The sequence below is a fragment of the Bombina bombina genome, chromosome 7, assembly GCF_027579735.1.
Source record: "Bombina bombina isolate aBomBom1 chromosome 7, aBomBom1.pri, whole genome shotgun sequence".
NCBI classification, from domain to species: domain Eukaryota; kingdom Metazoa; phylum Chordata; class Amphibia; order Anura; family Bombinatoridae; genus Bombina; species Bombina bombina.
The window spans coordinates 613,763,168-613,784,095 of record NC_069505.1 but is presented as its reverse complement, the minus strand read 5'-3'; positions in this window follow the sequence as shown (position 1 = coordinate 613,784,095).

The following is a 20,928-nucleotide window of genomic DNA, read 5'->3' as shown; positions in this document are numbered from 1 at the left end:
CTACTTCTAAACATATAGAAGTGTACAATGAAATTGTCAGCAGGGCAATATCTGAACTTACCACTACACCTACATCCAAAAATGTATCTGCCAAGCAATTGCAGGATCTAAAAGAGATGAAAGAATGGGATGATGTTATAATCAGGAATTCAGAAAAAGGGGGCACCGTGGTCATTTGGCCCAAAGAAATGTATCTCCTGGAAGCACACAAACAGTTGAGAAATAAAGAGTGTTATACAATTTTTTTTCTCTAATCCCACTGAGCAATTTAAGAATCAATATAATAAGATGATATTGGAAGCTGAAAGTGATAATATAATAACACCCAAAGAGAAGAAATTCCTGATGGTAGACAACCCCAAATCGGCCACCTTTATTATTATTATCAGGTGTTTGTAGAGCGCTAACAGGTTTTGTAGCGCTATGAACATAGGTGGTATATAAAAAATAATTATAGGGATCAAATGGGTAGAGGGTGCTGCTGAGAGTTGCACTGTTGTAGTCGGTTCTTATGAAGGTGGACTACACATAGCTGGGCTCATAGGCTTACATGCTATGTGGTTTAAGGGGATAGCAGTGGAGATAGGAAGGTTAGTGAAGGTTGTATGCATCCCTGGATAGTAGAGTCTTCAGGGAGCACTTGAAGCTTTTAAAACTAGGGGAGAGTCTTGTGGAGTGAGGCAGAGAGTTCCATAAGATGGGAGCCAGTCTGGAGAAATCTTGTAAATGGGAATGTGAGGAGGTAATAAGAGAGGAGGAGAGTAGGAGATCATGAGCGAAGGGGTCGGAAGGGAGAATATCTGGAGACAAGGTGTGAGATGTAGGGGGGAGCAATGCAATTGAGGGCTTTGTGTGTCAGAGTAATAATTTTGTGTTTATTCCTGGAGGCAAGAGGAAGCCAGTCAAGGGATTGGCAGAGAGGTGCGGCAGATGAAGAGCGATGTGTAAGGAAGATGAGCCTGGCAGAGGCATTCATTATGGATTATAAAGGATCTAGGCGGCAGCTAGGGAGACTAGAGAGGATGAAGTTGCAGTAGTCGAGGCGGAAAAGGATGAGAGAGTGGATTCAAATCTTAGTTGTGTCTTGTGTAAGAAAATGTCTGGTTTTAGCAATGTTTTTAAGGTGGAAGTGTCCGGCTTAAGCCAAGGACTGCATGTGAGGAGTGAAAGAAAGTTCTGAGTCAAGTGCAACCCCAAGACATCGGGCATGTGAGGTAGGGGTACTGATGGAGTTATCAACAGTTATAGAGACATAGGGGGTGGAGATTTTGGAAGAAAGGTGGAAAATAAGAAGCTCAGTTTTGGAGAGATTTAGCTTGATGTAGTGAGAGGACATCCAAGATGAGATATGAGAGAGACAGTTAGTGACACGGGTTAGCAAGGAAGGAGATATTTCTGGTGCAGAGAGGTAGATCTGGGTATTGTTGGCATACAAATGATAGTGAAACCTGTGGGACTTTATTAAGGAACCTAATGAGGATGTGTAGATTGAGAAGAGAAGGGGACCAAGGACAGAGCCTTGTAGTACCCCAACAGAAAGAGGTAACAGGGCAGAGGATGCCCCAGATAAGGCTACACTAAAGGTACAGTTAGACAGATAGGAAGAGAACCAAGAGAGAGCTGTGTCACAGATGCTGAAGGATTGGAGGGTATGGAGGAAAAGAGGGTGGTCAACAGTATCAAAGGCTGCAGACAGATCAAGGAGGATAAGTAGAGAGAAGGGGCCTTTGGATTTTGCTGTAAGTAGGGTGTTGTTAACAGTAACAATTGCTGTCTCTGTTGAGTGAAGGGGTGAAATCCAGATTGCAGTGGATCAAGGAGGGAGTTTAGTGTAAGCAAATGGGATAGATGTGCATATACAAGCTTTTCAAGAAGCTTTGAGGCAAGAGTGAGTAGGGAAATAGGGCAGTAGTTGGATGGGGAGGTTGGATTGAGAGGAGGTTTTTTGAGGATAGGTGTGACTAATGCATGTTTAAGAGATGTGGGAACTATACCAGTGCTGAGGGAGAGGTTGAAGATGTGTGTGAATACAGGGGTAAGGGTAGAAGAGAGAGAGGGGAGTAGTTGTGAGGGGATGGGGTTATGGGGACAGGTAGTGAGGTGAGAGGATAGTATAAGGGCAGAAACTTCTTCCTCTGTAACAGGGGCAAAAGAGCTAAATTTATGGCTATGTGGGTTTTTGGATGATTGTGAGCTTTTGAGGGGGTGGGAGATCGGTAGTTGTTGAGAGCTGATTTCATTTCTGATGGAGTCGATTTTGTTGTTGAAGTAGCTGGAAAAATCTTGAGCTGAGAAAAAAGTTATGGTGGGAGGTGGAAGTGGGCAGAGAAGAATATTGAAGGTGGAGAACAGACGTTTTGGGTTTGAAGAAAGAGTAGAGAAGAAATATTGATTATATAGATTAAGGGCAGAATAGTAAGAGTTCAAGATGAAGTTATAGTGAAGAAAGTAAGCAGAACTCCGAGATTATCTCCAGTGTCGCTCAGCAATACAAGAACATCTGCGTAGGTACTGTGTCAGAGGAGTATGCCAGGGGGGCTCAGGATGAGTGTATGTTTTCCGAGCTATGATAGGTGGGGCCAGATTATCAAGGATCGATGCAAGGGTGGAGTTATAGTGGCAGATAGATTCATCAGGAAAGAAAAATGAGGGGATGGAAGAGAGATGAGGTTCGAGAGAGCTAGCAAGCTGTTGCTGATCTAATGACTTGATACTCCTGTGAAGTTTAGTCTGAGGGGTAGAAGGAGGGAGAGTTGTAGGGAGGGAGGTGATGTTACAAGTGAGGAGGTGGTGGTTAAAAGGAGGAAAAGGTGAGTTTGTGAAGTTTGAGATAGTGAATCTATAGCTGAAAATCAGATCAAGGGAGTGACCATCTTTGTGAGTGGGAGAGTCAGTCCATTGTGACAGGCCAAAAGAGGAAGTGAGTTGCAGAAGTTGTTTTGCAGAGGAGGCAGTGGGATTATCAACAGGGAGTTTGAAGTCACTGAGAATGAGGACAGGGGTATCTGAGGAAAGGAAGTAAGGTAACCAGGTGGCAAAGTGATCTAGAAATAGAGTTGTGGAGCCAGGGGCGGTATATGACTGCAATGCTTATAGAGAGGGGAGAGAATAAGCAAATCATGTGTGTTTCGAATGAAGAAAATGTGAGGGAAGAGAGGGGCTGTATTTGTTGAAAGGTGCAATGAGAGGAAAGTAAAATACCAACACCACCTCCTTGTCTATTGTCAGACCTAGAAGTGTGGCTGAAGTGGAGACCCCCATGTGACAGTGCAGCAGAGGAAGCAGTGTCTGAAGGAGAGAGCCAGGTTTCTGTGAGAGCCAGAAGACTGAGAGAGTGGGAGATAAAGAGGTCATGGATAGAAGTGAGCTTGTTGCAAACAGATGAATTTATAATCAAGTGAAGGGGGTGGTGGCTTTAGATGCAAGAGGAATAAGAATAAGGTTACCAGAGTTTTGTTTTGGAAGTCTATTGAAGGGCACACATGGGTGTGCAGGGCAAGGAAGATGTGGGGGACCAGGATTAGGGGAGATGTCGCCAGCAGCTAGTATGATCAAGAGGGAGAGTGACATGAGATGAGATGCGGATTTGCAGTAGTGAGACTGCTTTTGTGATAAGTTGCAAGGGGGAGAGATAGTCTTTAGGAATGTGTGAAGTTCATGAATACAAAGGTAAGGTGAGGTTAAGAGAGATGGGCTAATTAGCAGTGCAGGTGGTGAGGGGTAAGGAGTAAATGAGTAAAGTAGTTTGTTATAGAGATAAAAGGTGGCAAAAAGGGATATTAAGATATTTTGCATGTTTTTACAAAATAGTCAGACAGTGTATTAAAACAGAACTTGCCTTATCCCTTGTCCAATCCTTGTTCAACTCTTGTATAATCTGTTGTGCCTCACTTATAAATGTTCACTTAAGAGATGTGAACAGATGATCTTACAATATTGCTACATAAGCCTGTATTGCTACCCCTGCATTGCTTTCCCCATAGCAGTGTTTAAAATTATAGGCCAGAGCATTCAGCTGAATGCAATAAATTAGGTAATGACTTGATCAAAAACAGTCAAAAGCCAATTGGGAAAATTTAAGTCAGGGTGAGATAAGTTTAAAAAAAACAGACAATAGAATTTGGGGGCAGCTGGGGTTATACCATTAGTGAAATAATAAATTTAGGAATCATAACAAGTATTTGAAAGGTTTGATCATCACATAGATGAAGACAGGATATCAGCAGAGTAAACACATAACTTATTACACAGACTACAGACAAATGCAAAAAGAGAGACTTGCAGTACAAATGACACAAAAAACAGGGAAATTGGCAGGATTTAAATGCAGGGACCCAATTCACATACCAAAGAGAGACTTGCAGTACAAATGACACAAAAATAACAGGGAAATTGTCGGGATTTGAATGTAGGGACTCAATTTGCATACCAAAGAGAGACTTGCAGTACAAATTACCCAAATAACAGGGAAATTGACAGGATTTGAATGCATGGACCCAATTCACATACCAAAGAGAGACTTGCAGTACAATTGACACAAAAAAACAGGGAAATTGGCAGGATTTGAATGCAGGGACCCAATTCACATACCAAAGAGAGACTTGGAGTACAAATGACACAAAAAAACAGGGAAATTGGCAGGATTTGAATGCAGGAACCCAATTCACATACCAAAGAGAGACTTGCAGTACAAATGACACAAAAAACAGGGAAATTGCCAGGATTTGAATGCAGGGACCTAATTCACATACCAAAGAGAGACTTGCAGTACAAATGAAACAAAAAAAACAGGATCATTGGCAGGATTTGAATGCAGGGACCCAAATCACATACCTGAAAGCAGAAGATAGAGTAGGTTAACTCAGCATTCCTTAGCAGATGTCAATAGGCAGTTTGTTAGTTAGTAAACAGCACCTTCTATATAATATCTAACATTCATAAGAATTCCACTATTCCACCTTGTGGGCCTATTGTGTCAGGGATCAATAATATCACAGAGAAAGCCAGCCAATACATAGATTTCTGGTTGACAGAATTTGTAACACAGATGTCTACCTGTGTGAAAGATACTATGAAAGTACTGCAATATCTAGAAAATCTTAAACTTAACAGTGATACTATTTTAATAACAGCAGATGTGGAATCGTTGTACATGAGTATCGATCACAAACTAGGAATCGAAGCAGTTCAAAGTTTTTTGATGGCATCCTCAAATGAGGATAAATTGCATGATGATTTTATAATCAAATTGTTAAATGTTGTACTGTACCACAACTACTTTGTATTTTACCAACAATTCTACCTGCAGGTAAGAGGAAGAGCAATGGGGACAGCATGTGCTCCCATATATGCCAATTTATTTTTGGGCTGGTGGGAGCAACATGTTGTCTTCTCAGATGCTAATGTATCATACATTGAACATGTTCCACTCTAGCTAAGATACATTGACGACATGTTCTTCCTATGGGAAGGCCCCCAAAACAAACTGGATGAATTCCTGATTTTACTCAATAACAACTCCCTTAACATCAAATTAACCTGGGAGAAAAGCTTAGAGAGTATAAATTTTTTGGATATAGAAATCTCCAAAAATAATGAAGGGGAAATTAGCACTGATATATACAGGAAAGAGACAGCTACTAATAGCCTCTTGCACTCAAGTTGCGCTCATTGCCCACATACAGTTAGATCACTCCCAATTGTCATGTCCATTCCTGCTCCTTTAAGAGGCTTGACCATCTGCTACTCTGTCAGCTTATAAGGCCCTCCTCTCCTCACTAACATTGTTTATTGATTTTGCTACTGACACATATGTGTTATCGATCTCTCACTCTGCCGTTAGCTGCCTTCTTTTGAACTATTAACAGTCTAAATTATTGCCACATTCCGTATCTCTCCTGCTTAGCTTCTCCTCTATGCAACAAACCTGTATCTGAGTAACAGCTAATACAACGTTATAACTTCAGGAATTGACAGTTATACAAGTCAGACGCCTGATCCTAGCTGCAGCGTGACGTCATCAGCTACTGCCGTTTGCATCTCTCCCTCTGCCTCTCTCAGCAGACACTACTGATTATACGGAGCAGCTTCACCGCTAAACAACTTCCTCTGCTCCTGAATTAACATCAGTTCTACTTTCTGTGTATCAGGTTGGGATCTCCAGGTACTGACTTTTACTTTTATTCTGGCTTAGCTATTATTAAATCTGCCAGTCCCTGCCAACTAAGCTCAGTATAGTGTTTGCTATATACTATCACTAAGTTCTCTTTTGGCAATACTAAGACAGTCTAAAAACATGTTAAAACATTTGTTTGCTTTATTCTTGTTATAGCCTGTCACACTATCATAATTACATTTACCAACTATTAATTCAACAGCTGAGATCCAAGTATTTACCTGAGGCTAAATTGTTAATATCTTCCCTAGGGATATTGATACGTAATTTTGCCTAAACACCAATAGAGGAATTCCACCGAACCAAAAGAAATTGTTCAGATAATTTAACCTATCAGCAACGAGCAACAGAATTACAAAACCGACTCAGACTAAGAGGTTACAGTAACCAAATTATCAAAAAAGCCAAAGTGCTGAGATGACAGATAGAAAAAAACAAGATGAAAACTACAAGATTAATTGTGACTTATTCTCCTTAGACCAAGGAGATTGTAAATACCCTGACCAAACCCTTGGGAATACTGAAGTCTGAACCAGCACTAGATAAGATTCTAGGAGATAAAATACAAGTTAGATACAGAAGATCTAAAAACCTAAAGGATATGTTAAGCTCAAGTCATTTTGAGAAAAGAAAGAAAAAACTAAATCCTTTTGCACTTTGTAATTTCAAATGTAGAAATTGCTCAATATGTAAACATATTCTACCACTCAAATTCATCACTAACAGATTTGGCAAGAGACACACAATTAAATCTCATATTAATTGTAACACGAAGGTAGTAATCTATGGGATCACTTGTAACTGTAAGGTGGTCTAAGTCGGTATGACCTCACGCAAACTGAGAATCAGAATGTTAGAACATCTGAGTAATATAAGAAATGCCAACAAAGATCTAAAAGAAACGAAAATTATTACCATTGTAGCATCTCATTTTCACAAAAAACACCAAGCTAATATCAGAGTTTCGCTGTTTTGGTATTCAAACAGTGAGATTAAGATTTAAGATTAAGAGGAGACATTGAGCAGTCACTCCTGAGAGAAGAAAGTCACTAAATATACCTTTTAAACTCAATCCAACCCAATGGATTAAATGAAAATAATAATTTCTTCACATACCTAGAATTAGTTAAATACTTACTATATAACTATGGATGGCAATTGCTATAAAATACCAATGAAGATTGGATCACACATTTTATTTTCTTTAATGCACTTTTTAGTGTATATTCACTTTGTTATATTGTATACACTGTTTTCTCACCAGAAAGGTTTTTATTTTGAATTCATGACAGTATATCATGATATCACTGATTACACTAGATATGAGCAAAATTAATTCAACATGATACTAGAGAAACTAATATCATTTTTTCATCAATAAAGAGCACAATTATCACAACTCTTATAACCTAGTACATATGAACTGTTTGTACCTAACATGAACTTACACATTATTCTCATGATACATTTTAAGTTATGAATCTGTAATATTTTTTTTACTAAATACGAGTAATATTAATTCACCTTATTATTGGAGAAACTAATATCAACTTTTTCATCCATAACAAGCACAATTATCACAAAGCTTATAACTCATTATATATGCACTCATTACACTTAACATGAATTTGCACATTATTTTCATGATACATTTTAAGTAATGTATCTGTAATATTTTTTTAACACTTGGATGTTTTTATCATAGCAATTAATTGTTAACTCTGGGATAATTTACCACCCGTTATCCCATGTTCATTTAATACCAATGTGAAGTATTAAATAAATATTCAATTTTTCTTAGTAGTGGATTGACAAATAGAGATGTATTATCCCTCAATATATCCAGCTACTACATACTATACCACTAAGGAACATGTCAATCTCAGGATGGGATCAATATTCCAAGGATCTGATTCGCTATATGCTAATTTGGAGGCGGGTTGTGGTGCCTCGCCTTTGAGAAAGCCGGAATGCAGCCGAAACATGTCAAGGGAGGGGAGTGAGCTGGTAGGAGCTCTCTAATCTTTTTTAACATACTTGCAGCAGCGATGTACTTAAATGATGATACTTAGGGGGGTAGTTATCAAGCCGTCAACCTCAAATACGCTGGAATTCCGCAGCGTATTTGTGGCGAGGCTGATTCACCTTAGTTATCAAAGGCTAGATCCCGGCAAAAGTAGAATTTTGTGACGTAAACTTCGATCCGCCAGACTCAGTCCGACACAGATCGATTCTTACGTCACTCCAGATGTTCCGCACACAAGTGCGGCACAATCTGACTACTTTTGCTAGTTATCAAAAAACTAGCAGGTACGCTCGGCACTTTTCCGGCCCAGCGTACCTGGTTTTCAAACCGCCACCCTGCAGGCGGCGGATCCCATAGGAATCAATGGGAGTCTGACCATAGTGAAAGTACAAGTTCGCTGCTGCAAGACATCCCATTGATTTCTATGGGAGCTGTCTGCACCTAACACTCTAACATGTTTCCCGAGTCTAAACACCCCTAATCTGCCCCCCCTACACCGCCGCAACTAAATAAATATATTACCCCCTAAACCGCCGCTCCCGGAGCCCACCGCAAGCTACTCTATACATATTAACCCCTAAACCGCCGCTCCCGGAGCCCACCGCCACCTACATGATACCTAGTAACCCCTTATCCTGCCCCCCCTATAATAAAGTTATTAACCCCTATCCTGCCGATCCCGCACCTCGCCGCAAATAAATAAATAGTTTAACCCCTAAACCGCCACTCCCTGACCCTGCCGCAACCTATATTAAATTTATTAACCCCTAATCTGCCCCCCCTACACCGTCGCCACCTATAATACATTTATTAACCCCTATCCTGCCCCCCCTACACCGTCGCCACCTATAATACATTTATTAACCGCTATCCTGCCCCCCACTACACCGCCGCCACTGTAATAAATTTATTAACCCCTAAACCTAAGTCTAACACTAACCCTAACACCCCCCCTAACTTAAATATTAATTAAATAAATCTAAATCATATTTCTATTATGAACTAAATTAATCCTATTTAAAACTAAATACTTACCTTTAAAATAAACCCTAATATAGCTACAATATAAATAATAATTATATTGTAGCTATCTTAGGATTTATTTTTATTTTACAGGTACCTTTCAATTTATTTTAACTAGGTACAATAGCTATTAAATAGTTATTTACTATTTAATAGCTACCTAGCTAAAATAAAGAGAAATTTACCTGTAAAATAAAAACTAACCTAAGTTACAATTACACCTAACACTACACTATACTTAAATAAATTATTCCTATTTAAAACTAAATACTTACCTGTAAAATAAACCCTAAGATAGCTACAATATAATTAATAATTACATTGTAGCTATCTTAGGATTTATATTTATTTTACAGGTAACTTTGTATTTATTTTAGCTAGTTAGAATAGTTATTAAATAGTTATTAACTATTTAATAACTACCTAGCTAAAAGAAATACAAAATTACCTGTAAAATAAATCCTAACCTAAGTTACAATTAAACCTAACACTACACTATCATTAAATAAATTAAATAAACTACCTACAAATAACTACAATTAAATACAATTACATAAACTAACTAAAGTACAAAAAATAAAAAAAATAAGTTACAAACATTTAAAAAAATATTACAACAATTTTAAGCTACGTACACCTAATCTAAGCCCCCTAATAAAATAACAAACCCCCCCAAAATAAAAAATGCCCTACCCTATTCTACATTAAAAAAGTTCAAAGCTCTTTTACCTTACCAGCCCTTAAAAGGGCCTTTTGTGGGGGCATGCCCCAAAGAGTTCAGCTCTTTTGCCTGTAAAAGAAAAATACAACCACCCCCAACATTAAAACCCACCACCCACATACCCCTAATCTAACCCAAACCCCCCTTAAAATAACCTAACACTAATCCCCTGAAGATCATCCTACCTTTAGTCGTCTTCACTCAGCCGAGCCACCGATGGAACTGAAGAGGACATCCGGACCGGCAGAAGTGATCATCCAAGGGGCGCTGAAGAAATCTTCCATCCGATGAAGTGATCTTCCAAGCGGCGCTGAAGAAATCTTCCATCCGGGCGAGGTCATCTTCCAAGAGGCGCTGAAGAAGCCTTCTATCCGGGCGAGGTCATCTTCAAAGCCGGGTCTTGAATCTTCATCCCGCCGACGCGGAACATCCTTCTTTCCCGACGGACTACCGACGAATGAAGGCTCCTTTAAGGGACGTCATCCAAGATGGCGTCCCTTCAATTCCGATTGGCTGATAGGATTCTATCAGCCAATCGGAATTAAGGTAGGAAAAATCTGATTGGCTGATGGAATCAGCCAATCAGATTCAAGTTCAATCCGATTGGCTGATCCAATCAGCCAATCAGATTGAGCTCGCATTCTATTGGCTGATCAGAACAACCAATAGAATGCGAACTCAATCTGATTGGCTGATTGGATCAGCCAATCGGATTGAACTTAAATCTGATTGGCTGATTCCATCAGCCAATCAGAATTTTCCTACCTTAATTCCGATTGGCTGATAGAATCCTATCAGCCAATCGGAATTGAAGGGACGCCATCTTGGATGACGTCCCTTAAAGGAGCCTTCATTCGTCGGTAGTCCGTCGGGAAAGAAGGATGTTCCGCGTCGGCGGGATGAAGATTCAAGACCCGGCTTGGAAGATGACATCGCCCGGATAGAAGACTTCTTCAGCGCCTCTTGGAAGATGACATCGCCCGGATGGAAGATTTCTTCAGCGCCGCTTGGAGGATCACTTCATCGGATGGAAGATTTCTTCAGCGCCCCTTGGATGATCACTTCTGCCGGTCCGGATGTCCTCTTCAGTTCCATCGGTGGCTCGGCTGAGTGAAGACGACTAAAGGTAGGATGATCTTCAGGGGATTAGTGTTAGGTTATTTTAAGGGGGGTTTGGGTTAGATTAGGGGTATGTGGGTGGTGGGTTTTAATGTTGGGGGGGTTGTATTTTTCTTTTACAGGCAAAAGAGCTGAACTCTTTGGGGCATGCCCCCACAAAAGGCCCTTTTAAGGGCTGGTAAGGTAAAAGAGCTTTGAACTTTTTTAATGTAGAATAGGGTAGGGCATTTTTTTTATTTTGGGGGGTTTGTTATTTTATTAGGGGCCTTAGATTAGGTGTAAGTTGCTTAAAATTGTTGTAATATTTTTTTAAATGTTTGTAACTTATTTTTTTTATTTTTTGTAACTTAGCTTTTTTTATTTTTTGTACTTTAGTTAGTTTATGTAATTGTATTTAATTGTAGTTATTTGTAGGTAGTTTATTTAATTAATTTAATGATAGTGTAGTGTTAGGTTTAATTGTAACTTAGGTTAGGATTTATTTTACAGGTAATTTTGTATTTCTTTTAGCTAGGTAGTTATTAAATAGTTAATAACTATTTAATAACTATTCTAACTAGCTAAAATAAATACAAAGTTACCTGTAAAATAAATATAAATCCTAAGATAGCTACAATGTAATTATTAATTATATTGTAGCTATCTTAGGGTTTATTTTACAGGTAAGTATTTAGTTTTAAATAGGAATAATTTATTAAAGTATAGTGTAGTGTTAGGTGTAATTGTAACTTAGGTTAGTTTTTATTTTACAGGTAAATTTCTCTTTATTTTAGCTAGGTAAGCTATTAAATAGTTAATAACTATTTAATAGCTATTGTACCTAGTTAAAATAAAATTGAAAGTTACCTGTAAAATAAAAATAAATCCTAAGATAGCTACAATATAATTATTATTTATATTGTAGCTATATTAGAGTTTATTTTAAAGGTAAGTATTTAGTTTTAAATAGGATTAATTTAGTTAATAAGAGAAATATTATTTAGATGTATTTAATTAATATTTAAGTTAGGGGGGTGTTAGGGTTAGTGTTAGACTTAGGTTTAGGGGTTAATAATTTTATTACAGTGGCGGCGGTGTAGTGGGGGGCAGGATAGGGGTTAATAAATTTATTATAGGTGGCGACGGTGTAGGGGGGGCAGGATAGGGGTTAATAAATTTATTATAGGTGGCGACGGTGTAGGGGGGGCAGGATAGGGGTTAATAAATTTAATATAGATTGCGGCGGGTTAAGGGAGCGGCGGTTTAGGGGTTAAACTATTTATTTATTTGCGGCGAGGTGCGGGATCAGCAGGATAGGGGTTAATAACTTTATTATAGAGGGCGGCGGTATAGGGGGGGCAGGAAAGGGGTTACTAGGTATAATGTAGGTGGCGGTGGGCTCCGGGAGCGGCGGTTTAGGGGTTAAGACATTTATTATAGTTGCGGTGGGCTCCGGGAGCGGCGGTTTAGGGGTTAAGACTTTTATTATAGTTGCGGTGGGCTCCGGGAGCGGCGGTTTAGGGGTTAAGACATTTATTATAGTTGCGGCAGGGTCTAGGAGCGGCGGTTTAGGGGTTAGTAACTTTATTTAGTTGCGGGGGGCTCCGGGGGCGCCGGTATAGGGGGTAGAACAGTGCAGTTTAGTGTGAGTGCTTAGTGACAGGCTAGCAATAAAGCTGTGAAAAAGCCGAAGAGCAGCGAGATCGGATGAGTGATAACTCTCACAGTCCGCTGCTCATCGCCCCGCGGCTTTTTGACAGCTTTATTTGATAACTTAGGCGTATTTTTTCAGGTCCGCGGTGGCGAAGGTAGGCTATCTTAGGCGGGCGTATTGGGCCGGCGAAGGCAGAAAAGTTGACGGCTTGATAACTACCCCCCTTAGTCACAGTTTGACTTAAACCGGGTAATATACCAGTGACTTTAACTAGCAACCTGATACTGATACCTGCAGTTACTAATGTAACAATCGATATCAGCAAGAGGATTCAGCTATTTTATGGGATATTAAAGTGAATAGTATCCATTACCTTCAGTCTGTTCATTAGTAACAGACATAAACACCAATAAATACATATTAATAATATTAAATACATATTATCTGTCCATCTACTATAGTGGATCTTGCAATATATAAAGCCAATTTTCTTATATTTACAAGCTGGTATAATTACTCGTCACTCTGCGACTTTCTTATTACAGCCGGTATATAACCGGGGTTTATTGCTGCTAGCATTTTAGTTTTAATTTACCCATTGTTTTAATATTGTTCTAATAAAGTTTTATCTTTTAATTCTTCTATGATGTTAATACCCCAGTTTTAATATACTTCTAGGGTATCATTTGAGTGCTTATATGGTATCACCTGTCTAGTTCCTTTAACTTAAAATAGTGAATACATCTTCTATCTTCATCCAGAGCAAAGCAAGAGCAGAGCGAAGGTGACCGCTAAGCAGGACCGGTGATCGCAGAGCAGGACCAGCGGGGAGGATCCGTTTCATGTGGTTGCTGCCTCACACTGAAGATTGAATGCAAGGTACTTTGCATTCCTATTGGCTGAAATCAGCCAATAGGATGAGAGCTACTGAAATCCTATTGACTGTTCAAATCATGTAATCTTGTATACCGCCTATGTTTATAGCACTTGATAATAATAATTATAATAATATAATAATAACTCTACAGAGAAATATGTGTTTCGGGAGTTGTATAATTATGATGGTACTGATGGTATATTATCTACTTACAATAAATACAATAAAGCATATGTACATTCCAACCATACCTACGAGAATCTCCCTGTTTATCCAAATCCAGGTCTGATTGAGGCTTTTTTTCATTCATTGTGTTGTCCATCTTAAAGTGTCTACAAATGAAAACTTGTAATTCAACCTTTAATCAAAATGTTTTTTTCTTTTATTTCCATTCAACATATATAAATTGATGGTTTTAGTATTTGATATTAAATTTTACAGTTTGATACATAACACATCATCAAAACAGGTAAAACCAAATATCTTAGATGTATATTTATAATGCTATAATACATTTCAGAGAGAGTTTTTCAAAAACTTTTTTCATTGATTTCAAAACCTCTTTGTTCCTCAAACTATAAACTAGTGGATTCAGCAGAGGAATTACACCAGTATATAACAAAGAGAGCACTTTGTCCATTTCATAAGAATGGTTAAAATTCATGTTTACACTTAGAGATGTCCCATAGAATAAAATAACCACAATGAGATGGGAGGAGCAGCTGGAGAACGTCTTGATTCTTCCTTCTGACGTCCGGATCTTTAGAATAGTTGATACAATGTACATATAAGAGGTCAAAATTAGTATAAAAGGACACCAACCTAATAATGCTCCAAGCACAAATATGTAAATAAGAACATTAGTTGTGTCACTACAGGTTATTTTAAGTATATTTTGTGGATCACAGAAGAAATTATTGACTTGTGCATTGCAGAAGGATAAATTAATAACCATCAAAGTGAATGGCACAGAAATTAAGGTACTGAGAAGCCAAGAAATAGCGGCCAATAGAAGGCACATATGTTTGTTCATAATGGTAGAATAGAACAAAGGGATACAAATGGCTACATAGCGGTCATATGCCATGGAGGTCAGCAGGAGGTATTCTGTAGTTATACATAGTGCTAATAAAAATATTTGTAGTATACAGCTGGAGTAGGAGATCCTGGTGTCACCGGTAATAGTAATGGCCAACAGCTTTGGCAGAATAGAAGAGACGTACACAATGTCTTGGAACGAGAGGATGCAGAGGAAGAAATACATAGGTGTGTGCAGCTGGGGCATCAGACATACAAGTATAACAATAATCATGTTCCCAAGTACAGCCAGCAGATATATCAGCAATACTCCAAAGAAAAGCACAAGATGATTGTTTGGAGAAAGTGCAAATGTCATTAAGTAAAATTCAACCAATTCTGTGCTGTTTTTTAACTTTTCATCTAAGATATATTCTTTAAAAAAAAAGAATAAAACAATGTTGTTTTACTTATATTATATTCAATTTAATTATGTTTAGAGTTAATTACTATCAAATTATTTGCAAGGAACACCTGGATTAGTTTTCACACATTAGTATGATTTTTTTACAAACAGAAAGAGTAGCAGTCTGCCAGGAATGAACAAGAGCTCCCTGGCTTGTTCTATGGTCTGGTTAACACCTGGGAGTTGCTTCTTTTTGTTTTCACAAAGGAAAACATTCCTGAATTACCGTATTGTTCCGCATATAGGCCACACTTCTTTCCCTTGATTTGTAGCTTTAAATTTGCGGTGCGACCTATATGCGGAGCGTGGCCTATAATCCGGTGCTTTCGGAAATATCATACATGCACAGTACTGCCGAATTTCCGGTGCACCCTGTGGCTTATGGGGTTGTATTCCACCGGAGTTGGGTAGGTTGGGTAGGATTGCAACGGTTTGGCTGATGATCAGGAAGCTTATATGCAGGAGCCACCACTGTGAAGGTGTTTGAAGATATGGTAGAGCCCCTGCTGTGAAGATGTTTAAATATATGGTAATATGGTTATGCGCACACAGGCTTATAAATGAGGAACTGTTTGGAGCACATGATCTCCCATGCGAGTCAGTTGCTGGAACGTACTGATATTGTCTGGTAAGAAACTGCTTCCCCCCACAGCATACCCGTTTTATTCTATACTCTTGGGGAAGTGGAAAAAGTTCCCCTGAGAGCTGGCACCCTGCATTGGGACGCATTGCTTATACATTTGGGAGGTCATCATGTGAGCAGATCTGCATATGCTAATGTGCTGCTTATCTCACAGTGTAAAAACAAATCTCACTGGATGCAGATCTGCTCACTTGAACATTGCTTTTCAGGCTGCTCCTATTAACAAATGCAGGCTGTTCATTTTTCTAATTTCTGTAAAATGGCACCAAACTTTAAGGGTGCGGTCTATAATCAGGTGCAGCCTATATGCGGAACAATACGGTACATCAGTCTGATGACTGCTTATTTGCTTGGATGATAACTCCTACAACTTTGTGATTAAAACAGTTATATACACTAAAAGATTTATTTTAGAATTAATAAAACATAACTTTACAAAAATAGAAAAACAAAATTGGGAGCATTTAAAATATCTTTTTTTTTATTAAAAAGTTTTACCAATAAGCCATTTATTAAAAAAAATTAAAGAGGACTTACGCATTTTGGAATTAATTGTACACCTGAAATCCATTTATCTCTCATCATGAAACAATTTTGCAATTAAATTCACGTATAGACCTTTAAACCAAACACACATTAAATATTCATAATGACTATAACATTAATATTTATTTCTCTTGAAGTTTACATAATCATTAGGTGTTATGCATATGGATTTTCCCATACTATTAAATAATTACAGTATTCTAAAGCAGATTTATATTAAAAATAGTTCACCTGGAACTCCCTTTTTTAAAATGTTTTTCGAAACAAATCTCTTGTCAGATGGGTATAATTGTTTGTATTTTATACATGAATATGTCACAAGTGAGGGGATTATTAGAGAAAATAAGTAAATTCAACTTAATTCAAATTAAAAGTTTTAACCCCTTAATGACCAGCGTTGTGCCCTGTACGACGCTGGGGCACTGGAGAAATAGAGTTGCAGAGTTACTCTGCATCGGACAGCGGTGGGACTGATCGTTGGTGGGTGGGAGCGTAAGAAGAGAGGTGGGTGGTCGGCCCATCACTGGAGAAGGCGGGAGGAGGGCGGAAGTAGGTGGGACCTCTCAGCCACGCTACTTAGGGTTAGAGAACTGTTTGGGGGGGATCAGGGAGGTAAGGAGGATACTACCCTGCAGAAAATATAAAATTTAAAAAAAAAAAGTAATAAAAAACAACCTTTTTTTTTCTACTGGCAGACTTTCTGCCAGTACTTAAGATGGGGCTGACCTTTGGGGGTGGGAAGAGAGCTGTTTGAGAAGGTTCAGGGAGGGATCATGGGGTGGGGGGTGTCAGAGGCTGATCTCTACACTAAAGCTAAATTTAACCCTACAAGCTACCTAATTAACCACATCACTGCTGGGCATAAAACACGTGTGGTGTGCAGCGGCATTTAGCAGCCTTCTAATTACCTAAAAGCAATGCCAAAGCAATATAAGTCTGCTATTTTGGAACAAAGGGGATTGTTTGTAAATAATTTCAGTGAGAAACCAAAAATTGTGTCTTTTTAATTAACCAAATAAAAGTTACATTTTATAACTTAACCTCAATTTCTTAAGACTAGAGATATACTATATGACAGTGTATAGAAGCATACCCTTTCAGACAAAAGTCACCTCAATGTGACATGTCATTTCAGTGTTAATTTACATTCCAATTCTCCTATATTTTCTCCTAAAAGTTCTCAGGAGAAATAATTCTCCTATTTATCATTCAAAAATACTCCTAAAATTGGGCAAATTTGACTGTAAAATTCTCCTACTCTGTTCTAACTCTCCTTGGAGAACATGTTCTCCAAAAAAAGGGTTAAATTAGATCTTTTTAGTCTTATTTCATATAGTTCTCCTCATAATTCTCCTAGTTACAAATTTATCATTTATATTCTCCTGTGGAGGACTGAAAGTTCTCCTGCAAGTTCCTACCTTAAAGTTCTCCATAACTACAGTGGAGAACAGCATTAGAAATCTATTCTCTACCAGTTGTAGAAGCAGTTACACACAAAAAAAGGGTTCTACAAGGTGCAAAAATGATCTATAACAAAGCACAATAATAATGGTTATTGGAGTGCAATAATAATTTATGATGGAAAAAAAATATATATATATAATGGAGCACCAAAATAATATATAACAGAGCACAAAAATGATATATATTGGGGCATAAAAATAAGATATAAAAAAGCGCTAAAATTGAAGCACTAAAACAATGAAAATGTAGATCTATTTTCTTATATAAAAGTTTGCTGAAAAGAGGCGTTAACAAAGCTACTAGGAAGGCTGTATAAACATTTCTATTGGTTTATATATGACTGACATGGAGAATAGTTGCTTATTTTTAGTGATAAATAAGGAGAACATACTAATCCGACTGGAGAAATTTATCATTAGTTCTCCCCAGCTCTCCTCAGCTCTCCCATGGAGAAAAAACTACTTTTTTATGATAAATATGGGCGTACATGTGCTCTTCTCCTAAGGAGAGCTGTGGAGAACTGATAGGAGAACAGAAAGGAGAATTCCCCAAATGATTGATAAATGGAGCCCTATATGCTTAAGCACTGCTCCTATAAATTACCCATTTACTAAGTTAAGTTCTTGACAAGGTATTAAAGGAGAAAATACATTTCTAAAGAAAGAAATAACAACTATATCTTGTGGTTTTGTTCCCAACCTCTCAATACTTTGGGTTGTCTACTAAAAAAAATATATATATTTTTGATACGTAAATATAAAAAAAGGCTCTATTTCTGTTTAAATGTAGTGATGGCAAAAATGCTAAAAATCCTCTGGTCTTTTGGGGAAGTTTTTGTCTGAAGTGCCTTGTCCTTAAGGAGTTAATATTTTGTGGAAATATACTTTATTAAACTGTAATTTCCAATTTAAGTGAATTTAACAAATTTGCCTTACAAACATAAAAACATTAAAATAAATGAAAGAAAATAAAAAAAATACAAATACAAAAAATATGATAGCCAACATTAACACACTGGTCTCCATGTACTAACCAGCGGGTGGACAGCTTCTCAACTCGCGAAGCTGTCTGCCCGCCTTCGCTACACACGGGCAGCGGATCTGTTGATCTGCTTGCCCGTATGTATCATTACACACTCATCGGAGTGTGTAATGCCCACCCCTTCATTCTCATGACAAATCGCGCGGCTGAAGGGGCTGTCAATCACTGAGAGTGAGCCAGCTATCTGTGATTTTCCCTCGCCACCTCAGAGGTGGCGTAGGGTGTAAGAAGCAGCGGTCTAATGACCGCTGCTTTTTACATTGTGGGAAGCAGGCTCGCATATGTGAACCCGCCCCGCAAGGGCTCCGAGCAGCTTTCACTGCTTCGTACATGGAGCCCGCTGTGTTTACTTTGAACACTGTTAAAATCACATGGGAACATTTATAAGGAAGAAAGTATTGTTTGGGAACTACAGCAGTGTTTTATAGTGGCCCATGAAAATGTTTAAAGGGATACTGAACCCAAATTCTTTCTTTCGTGATTCGGATAGAGCATGCAATTTTAAGCAACTTTCTAATTTACTATTATTATCAATTTTATTTGTTCTCTTACTATCTTTATTTGAAAAAGAAAGTCCAGAAGTCTGAACAGCACTTGTTTATTGGTGGATGAATTTATCCACCAATCAGCAAGAACAACCTAGGTTGTTCACCAAAAATGGGCCGGCATATAAACTTACATTCTTGCTTTTCAAATAAAAATACCAAGAGAATGAAGAACATTTGCTCATAGGAGTAAATTAGAAAGTTGCTTGAAATTACATGCTCTATCTGAATCACGAAAGAAAAAAAATTGGGTTCAGTGTCCTTTTAAGGGATCCCTAGATTAAGAATCACGGTTATAAAGAATAACATTTACATGAAACTCTTTTCCCCAGAAAGAGATTTTTCCAATTAACAACACTTTTTGCAACAACAGTTTTATAAGTTATATTTTTTCTATCTTCCAATACAGCTATAATTTCTCTTTTTTGTCTATCATATTTATCAGACCTTTTCTACTGATTGTTAGTTACGATTTTAGTTCTGCCATTACAGTTTTATTTTAATGTTTCCTGCTAGTTCAGTTTAATATGTGTCAGATTGTGAAGATGGTACTAAAGATGTCTCAGGAGGATGCCAAATATATGTGAGAAAGTGTATTTTCATAACCTTCACTTCTGTTGGTTACATTTGCTATCAGTTCTTGAAGATCAGAACAGATAATAGAAAGTAGGTTAAATCTTAAATTTTTTAACCCCTTAATGACCAACATACTTCACTTCCAGGGGTACGCAGATTCAGAGCTGTATTATTGGCATGCCCTGGCTATATACAGCGGCATATTGTGAATAACCGCTGATGTACAGGGTGTATTATTAAAGGGCTACACTTTCAGGAAGTGCATGCACTAGACTGTTATTTTATGTGCATGTGTGTTCCTAATGACTTAATATAATGTGTTCCCAGCTTCATAGTAATGACTATATGCAAAATTGATATGTTAGGTTAATGCTTGCAATTCTTGTTTTCAACCTAAACAAACAAACACAATTAAACTACTTTCTCCTTGTATAGCTCACATAGAGGCGATCTGACTGTTCTGTTTGGCTAAATCAGAAAAAAAAAAAAAGGTACAAAATTGCTGGAAAATGCACCAAATAATAAATATATGCTGCTTAGAAAAAAGTTAATTTTTTAAAATAAAAATTATTTTATCTAAATATCTGTCTATCTATCTATCTATCTATCTACTGCTCTTTGTATAGCTCTCATAGAGTTAAAGGGATAGTAAATACCAAAATTGTTATTTTTTAAAAAGATAGATAATCCCTTTATTTACCATTCCCCAGTTTTGCTTAACCAACACTGTTATAGAAATATACTTTTTACCTCTGTAATAAACTGTCTAATGAATTCAAATTAGAGGTGGCCTTCAAGGGCTTAGTAATTAGCATATGAGCCTACCTAGTATTAGCCTTTAACTAAGAATAACAAGAGAACAACGCAAATTTGATGATAAAAGTAAAATAGAAAGTTGTTTAAAATTGTATGCCCTATGTGAATTTAATTTGGTCTTTACTATCCCTTTAATCTTTCGGGTAAGATTTTGCAGGAAATAAATAAATGCTGCTTGTAAAAGGTTCATTTTTTTATACAAATCTATCTATCTATCATCTATCTATAATATATCTATCT